General features: G+C 33.5%; 1 long non-coding RNA gene across 1 annotated transcript; it reads right to left on the bottom strand.

Annotated features, from left to right (window-relative positions):
* Window positions 1-6,770: 6,770 nt before the first annotated feature.
* On the bottom strand, window positions 6,771-7,890 carry LOC127093286 (uncharacterized). The gene is made up of 2 exons (XR_007792511.1): window positions 7,272-7,890; window positions 6,771-6,985 (listed from the first exon to the last, which is right to left on the bottom strand). It is a non-coding gene; the product is annotated as an uncharacterized LOC127093286 (long non-coding RNA).
* Between the last annotated feature and the right edge of the window lie 704 nt (window positions 7,891-8,594).

The following is an 8,594-nucleotide window of genomic DNA, read 5'->3' as shown; positions in this document are numbered from 1 at the left end:
CCCATAAGTCACCATCGGATTCATTCCCAGTCAAAGTGTCCTCCTGGTTTCTAAGCTGCTATTTGTGTTTATTCCCCTACAGGGTTGTCTCCCATTCGATATGGTGTTGACCTTAGTTCCCCGCAGAGTTGAGAACAAATATCCTTCTTTCTTTCCCAGATAGGGATGAACCTTTGAGATGTTAGATCTTTTCTCCAGCGGTTGTTTCCCTCTTTTGTGGATTGGCTAGGAATTGTATCGATGATTCAAACCAGCGACATTTTGTATCCTTTGTTATTGTTTTGTCATCATAATTATCATATATACATATACATGTACATGTACACTCATATAACTTGTATTATCGCATTATTACATTTTATAATCCTCTGCTATGGTGGTACTTTATCCCCATGCAGATTCAGTGTGTTTTTCCTCCTTCAATTGTAGAGCGTCATCCCCCTAAGAAGAAAGACTTTAACCTTTTTCCCTTCCCCACTTAGGTATTTCCTCGTGGATGATTATTATTTCAGTTTTCTCCCTAGTTGAGTATCTGGATGGAACCACTCGCCTTGAGTTACATCCTCATTGGGTTGAGTCTTGATTGACTGTTTCTTTCTAGATCTTACCTAGGTAGAAGCTTTTGATCTCCTGAGAGTTTACTACCCAGTAACTGGTAGTATTCTCCTCAATCTGCAGTTTGTTATTTCTTGCCCAATACTCGGCAAAGGTAAGCCCTTTTTTCCAACGGATTCATTTTCACGTTTCCTAGGAAGTATATCCTTGATATGTTCATCCTAACCGATGACAGATATTTTCTTCCCCTGCTTTGAGTTTATCCTTAATATGTTCACCCTAACCGGTGACAAATATTCTCTTCTTGGTGTTCTACCCAGTAAAAAAGTAGTTGTAATCCCTATTTTATTTCCTAGAGAGTTAAGTCTATCCTTGATATGTTCACTTTAATCAGTGACGGATATTCTCTCTCTTTGGTCTTCTGCCCAGTAACTGGTAGTTGTAAATCACATTTTTGCTTTCCCCAGCAGTTATTCTTACCTAGTAACCGGTAGTGAATACACCTCTTGGCGGTTTTCAGCGAGTCATTCTTGATATGTTTACCCTAACCGATAACGGATGTTCTCCCTGTTAGATTTTGTTATCCCCGTACCCAGTAACCGGTAGTGGATAATATATTTATGCTCCTCCTGTGTTGAAGATCTTTTCTTCCCCAGTCGAGTTTGAGTGCATTTTTCCTTAATGAAATCGTTGTTCCTGCTTGGTTCGAGTATTTCAGTTTTGTTCTGATCTACCTGTTTCCCTTGCAGACGTTCCTTATTTCCTCGGATGAGTCTTTCCATTGATTTATTTTCATGGAATCCCTCTAGTCCCCTAGAGTCTCTGTCTCCCTAGTGAGTTTTCCTTATGGAAATGCATTATACTCCTGTGGACTTTCACTCTCTCTGAATTATTTTCCTTTGTGGTAATATTTCCCCATAAAGATTTATTTTAACATTCATATCATATGCATCATGAGGTCTCTTAGGGACCAAAATTTGTTTATATATGTTGTTATTTAAGCCAATTCTACTGAGTCGATACAAAGATTTTAACCTTCATCTCCTCAGTTAGAATATCCTTAAATAGGGGCAGCTGTAAGACCCTAATTTTTACCCTAAGATCCCTCATTCTACCTCATCATATGCATTGGCATTGGGATCACACCTTGGAATCCTCCTTACCCCTCACTCATTGGGTTTGCATTGGGAGAGATCACCAAGCACCATTTGATTGTATCATACTTTGTATTTTATCATCTTTACTAACCAAAATACCAAAAATAGGTATTTGCATTTGTCTAACTCTTTTGTAGGTAGGGCACATGATCACCTTTGATCTATCAAGCTCACATATAGGGTTTAAGACCCTCAGTGCAAAGAGCTTAATCAAGAAGTGATCTTCAATGGCTCTGGGCATCATATATGGATCCCCATAAGCATCACATGTTATTTTGATCAAGAATTCATCAAAATTTTGGAATTGGTTTGCCTTGGAAACCCAAGTTCATCGGGGTATCTTGTTTAACTTCTTCATCAAGCTTCTTCAATAATTGATCAAATATTTCAAGGGATACTTCAAACTTCATCATCTTATGCATATATGATCTCCCATGAGTCCCAAAAGTCAAGAGAATTGTAAGTTAGCAAGTTAGTTGATGGTAGTTGACCAGAGGAATTCATCTAATCAAAACTAGGGATCCCTAGACCCTATCTCCTACTATTTTTATCATATGAAAATGATTCCAAGAGAAAAGTTACTCTAAATGACATTCCAAACATCTTTCATGTTGAGGCAATAACTTTCTCAATTGTTATGATATGAAAGATTTACAAGTTGAAAAATAAAATTCAAAGTGTCTACTTTAACTTTGATGTTTGGAGTAAGAGCTAATTCAACTCTTATGAGCATGTGATATGAGGATACATTATAGGTCATTTTGGACCAATACCATTGAACAAGTGATTTTCCTCAACTTCAAAAATGCACAACTCCTTCATATAAAATTCAAATAAGGTCAAATATGTATCCATTTTTAATTAATTTGAAAGAGATACAACTTTGATAAAGACACTTTTCTCATTTGAAGCTCACACAAAAAGTTAGCCAAGGTGGAATAAGTGAACATATGGCTTGACACTTAGAAATTTTTTTGATATCTTAAAATTTCCAAACGTACACTTCAAAATTCATCATGATACAAGCTTCAAATGGAAAAGTGCTCAACATGAAAGTTGTTCCTCTTGATCTAAGCTTTCCAAAAAGTCCAATTTCATCCATTTTGGACAAGATTTGAATGATATGCACATGGCTTGAACATGGCATCATCATTTGGCAAAGATCAAACTTCAAACAAGTGTGTACAATTGCCTTGCATTCCAAGTTGATTTCAGATATGTTCGCACTCAATTATGGACCAAAAGGAATGACTTCATGGGCATGTACACGCCCATGCACACATGCATCACTCATTGCCAATTTTGGAAACTCACTTGCAAGGTGCAAATAACACTTGATGCAGCTATAAATAACGGCCTCTAGGTTCAGAATTGAGAACTCCTTCGCGCCAGCTTTGATCCCAAACCCCAAACCTTTCCATTTGAGAGGATAATCTTGAGAATTTCCTTGTGAAATTGAGTTTTAATCTCACTGTTTTGAGGTTCAAACCTCCAGGATCCAAGACCTTTTGTGCATCCTAATCTACTTTTGCAAGCTTCCTGAACAAGATCAAGCACGAGCCAAAGCAAGAACAAGTGAATCAAGACCTACATTGAAGGTATTATCTAGAAAATTCATCTCTTCGATTCTCACTCATTTATCCATAGTTCTCTTGGATCCTTGGTTGTCTTAAGTCCTACCAATGTAGGCAACAAGATTGAGTTGCTTTGAGGTCAAATCGAAGTAACTCAGATCATGCACCTCAAATTTCAACTCCTCGTATCTCTTAATATACTTCGAGTTAGGATGAATTGAGGCCAGATTCGTGCCCAGTGCCATTTTTACTTTAAAATCATGTCCTTCTTTTTTATTTTAGTGATGGTTAAGATTGGACCTGTCCGGCGAGGCTCGCCTGAGAAGGAGACCGTAGATTTGCTCCGGTGGTGAGTTGGGAAGGTCCAGAGCCACATGATCTGTTTTAAAGGTTTTAATCACGAGCGTTGGTTTTGATTACCTGGTTTGTGGCGCGCTGACTCAAGTCCACCCTAGAATGTGCGCTTGTGGCCACTTGATCTCCCACCTCTATTGATGAGGGAGATCAAGTGGTCCACGTTTTTTCTGATTATTTGATTTTCAATTTATTTGGGTTATTTTCATTAATTCATATTAACTTTAATATTGATCCAAAATATATGAGAGTTTCACCAAAAAAATTTAAATAAATTCCTCTTTTATTTTCTGAATTAAAATTATTTTGTGGATCATTAGTAATATTTTTCATGATTTATTTGTTTTTGTGAGTGTTTTTAATTGTTTAAAAATAGTTTTAAGTTTCCAAAAATTATGAAAATTTTTCTCCAAGGTCTTTTGACCTTGTTTGACCTATGATAAATCTCATGGCCATTTATTTGGTGTTTTGATGAGGTTTTAGGAAATTGACCAACCATAATTTAATTTAATCCATATTTTAATTGATTTTAATTGATTAAATGTCAAATAAATTACGTTGAGCTTCTATTATTGACTTGTTGAGTTTGACTTATGTTGTTGAGCCTTGGTCAAGGTTGATTTTACTTTTTTAAGTTAAGATCATTGGATTTAGGGGATTGATGAAATGTACATTTCATCTCCCAAAATGAATGAATGATCTTAATTTGGTAAAATCAACATGAGTATGGACCTATGATATCTATATATCCTAAGGTTAGTTGATTGCAAAACCAACATAAGTATGGATGAGATTAGGTCCCCCATTTACTGTTATGCACTTTAATTTCAAGCTTTTATTCATTTAACATTATTCATACCATTCAATTTGTTTACTTTAATGCCATTTTCATTTTTTCCACTTGGACCATAATTTGTGATATGTTGTGTTTGTATATGCTTGTTTGTTTGGTGGTCTTTTGACCTTAATGTACATAATAAGAACAAAAACCATAAAAAAATATCATGTGTGGACTGTTTGATTTGATCTGAGACTATTGGACTTAGACTTAGGCATCATCCCTTATGCAAAGGACTTGTCCAATGCCAACTTTCATCAAACCAAGTGCTTGTAAAGTGAACATTCATCTGATAAAATATTGTGATCCTTTTTGAGTTCATCTGCTACATGATCTTATTGAAGCTGTTACTTTGAACCTGTGCCTAATGTCTATCTCTGACTTCATCTGATGCTTTGGAATTATGAAGAAGATCATGGAGGTGTTAAACTTTGATGTGGCTATCTTTATTTGATGTCTTACTCTTCATCTTGCTGTTTGTGTATTGATATTGCTTGACTCTAAAGTCCAATGGAAATTTGGGTTTCTATATGACAATCTTGTCTATATTATTGTCGGCCATTGGTCAGATCTTTTCAACTCTTAAATTTTAAATTTGTGCTTAGGATTAGTCTCTTCATCTCCTCCCCACTTTTTTAATTTCAAAATCTCTCCCCCTTTTCAAATTTTCTTTACTTGTGTCTTTTTCCAAACTTTGACCATATTGCAAATTAGAAACTTTGGCCTTATGCCATTGCATTTTAAATCCCTTTTCTTAATCAAACTTGTAAATGAACTTAACTATACTTGACTTAAAATTTCAAAAGACAAAAAGAACTAATACTCATTCAAACCATTTTAGGCCTTTTGTGCCTTTGTTAAAACTCAATTTTTTGTTAAAAGCAACTCATTCACTTTGAAATTGATACCACGAACTACGAGGTTTTGATCCCTCATTTTTATGTTAGTACGTAGGCACAAGTCTGAAGGTCTTGCCAAAAAAAAATATAATTAATGATTTCTTTTCTCATCCCCCCACTCTATTTATTGCAAACATCATTTTGTACAAAAACATATATGCACACAAAAAAGGGCTCCCTAGGAGTACCTAGGACACTGTGGGTGCTAACACCTTCCCTCTATGTAACCAACCTCCTTCCTTGTAATCTCTGGAATTTTATTAGTTTTGATTTGAAAACTTCTTGTTTTTGGGTTTTTTTCGTACTTTTCCCTTTTCCCTTGGAAACAATAAAAGTGCGGTGGCGACTCTGGTTTTATTGACGTCTAGCTTATCCATAGCTTGATGATCATGAATTTACCACTACAGATACCGCTCACTGTTTATTATGTTAAATACATGATTTAATATAATTACCAATGTCGCGAGAACCTACATGGTCACACACAAAAGGACGGATTGATGAGAGATAAGGTAAATAAGGAACACCGTAAGGTACAGTGCACTTAAGTGAATTGTAGAACATCGTAAGATACGGTGCACTTAAGTAGAATACAAAATATTGTAAGGTACCACGCGCTTAAGTGATTTTGGTATATCATAAGATATGGGCCACATACACTTAAGTGGGTTTTTTACCTTGCAGCTGTCATACCCTAAAATTTTGCCCCACCAAATTCATCTGCATTCATTCATCTGTATCATTTCCTTATGATCATTTCATCTGATCATAAGAACTTTTATTCCATACATAAGTTAGGATTAATATTTGCTTTGTTTGATTTGTTTGACTGGACCAGTTCATATAATTTTTCCATTCATTACATGTCCATCGTCAGCTTTGGTTTTGAACTTCGCCTAAATTTTTCTGTAGTTTGATTTACTTAGGATTTTCTTTTTATGAATTTTCATTAGGACTGCTTTTAGTTGATTGTAATCAATAGGAACCACACTACCATTCATTCATTCATACATTTATCACACACCATATTCATTCATACATACACTTTTCTATTATATATGTCCATATTTGGCATTTGTCTTGAATCATGGAGTGCTTGTTAGCATGGATATTTAGAGTTTTGTTTTGTTGATTTTCGTTGAAGGGTTACCTCTAATTGATTAGAGGGGTGTGAGGTTTTTTGTCTTGGCTTTGCACTTCAAAAAAAAAAGGTTCTATTTGGTTCTATTTTTATTTAGGTTCTAGCAAGAAATTTTTTGTTTGGTTATTAATAAATTTGAGCCAAGAATTGAAAGAAAGTCATTAGTTATGATAATTTTAATTTTATTTATTATTATACCAATTTGAATTAGGTAAATAAGAATATTTTGTCCCATTTTTTATATAAAAAAGGAGAAATAAAATTGTTGTTTTTGCATTAAAATTCAAAAAAAAAGTAGTAATTTTTTTTACATCATTTGTTTTAATTAAAAAATAAAAATAAAAACAACAAGGATTAAGAGATGTAGGCCCTCTTCATTTTTTCTGCAAGATGGATTTTTGTCTTCATGTGCATTGCTTTGAGGTGGGTACTTTTGGTTGCAGCATTTCTATTGCTGTAGACATAACCTGTTTTGTATAGCAGAGAAGCAGGTTAGCACATTTGTAGTAACAACACAAACCAAGAATCAGAAGAGAAAAAGCAATTGTTTTGCTATCACCACTTGAGAGGGATGCCAGAACTTTTTAATAAGAATGTCACAAGGAATCTCTGAACTTAAAAAGGGGGACGAATTCAAAGAGGGATAAGGGATATCAACATAGCCAAAAATCTTTTTTTAAGATATATAAACCAGGATAATAATACAAAAAGGGGGGGGGGAGATTCCGAAAAAAAAGAGGGCAGACAACCTACCTGAGTTTTTTTGCAACAAGTTTTCAAAAGCTCACACCATCATCTTTTAACCGGATTCATTAAAAGGGTCTGGTCATTAACATACCAACAGAGAGAAAAAAACAGGGATAGCAACACAAAATCCCAAGGAGATCAATCAAAACAAATAGGTCACAAACATCTTAAGTTAGATCCCAGATTCACACCAAGGACCAAACTAGTGAACAATCACGACATCACTCAACAACAAATATATTAATCAGCAAGCTACCACAACCAGAGGAGATAGATTCACATTGTTAAAGCTTATAGAGGAGAAACTTTACTTGAATCATTTGGTTTTAAAGGGGTAAGATGTTTCTTTTCTATAAGAACCTTATATTGTATTTCTGATGGTTTGTTGGTTTCACACGATTCTTGTGATGTTTGTTGCCATGACCTTTTTTCTTTGCTTTATCTCCGATCGATCTATTCTGGTGTTTATGAAGAGTTGTGTGATTTCCCTCATGTTTTATTCTGATGTATTTGTGTTGATTTCTGATGTATAACTCGTTGAGATGTTGTTGGTGTTTGGTTGAATAGGAGGTTTCCGATGAGAGTTGAGAGTTAGAATCCGTACGGTTTTGACTTGATTCACTGAGTTCTGGTTTATTTTTATTTATTTATTCCATGGCCAGATTCACATGTGCTTGGTGATATTTGATTGGGCCTTGCTTTTTTTTTTTTTTTTTTTAGCCCATTCCTTAATTTTTTATTTGTTGTTATTTAGTTTAGTTAGATCATAAGAGGAGGTTTAACAACTCAAAAAGATTTGTTCATTTCAATCAAATAAAGATTTTAGATTAGGTTTCTAATAAAGATGATAATATAACTTTTGTTGTTTTTATTTTCTCATTTATTTTACTTCATAAAAGAAAAACCAAATAAAATAAAAAATATGCAAATGTTTAATAATAATAAACAATAATAAGTATAGATTTTGTGATCAATAATTGATTTTAATTTTTTTTTAATAATAAATCTAAACTGAAATTTTTGTATTTATTTTCCTTATCTTTATATTTAAGTATGTTTATTTATTTGATTGCTTAGATTTATTTTATAAAAAAAAGTATATTAAAAAGGGTCAGCCAATTTTTTTTCTTTCGTAATAATAATAATAATATGTTTATCTTTTTAAAAGGAAAACCACAAAGAAATTTTTTAAAAAAATATTTTATCTTTTTATTTTGTAATTACTATAATATTTTTTTTTTCATTTTCCTTATTTTATTTTATTTTTTTTAGTTATATAAAATATAATAAATGATAATAAAATAAATATAATAAAGATGATAAATATGG

Source organism: Lathyrus oleraceus, chromosome 6 (genome assembly GCF_024323335.1).
Source record: "Lathyrus oleraceus cultivar Zhongwan6 chromosome 6, CAAS_Psat_ZW6_1.0, whole genome shotgun sequence".
NCBI classification, from domain to species: domain Eukaryota; kingdom Viridiplantae; phylum Streptophyta; class Magnoliopsida; order Fabales; family Fabaceae; genus Lathyrus; species Lathyrus oleraceus.
Note: the sequence above shows the minus strand (reverse complement) of the source record. Positions and strands in the feature narration are given on the sequence as shown.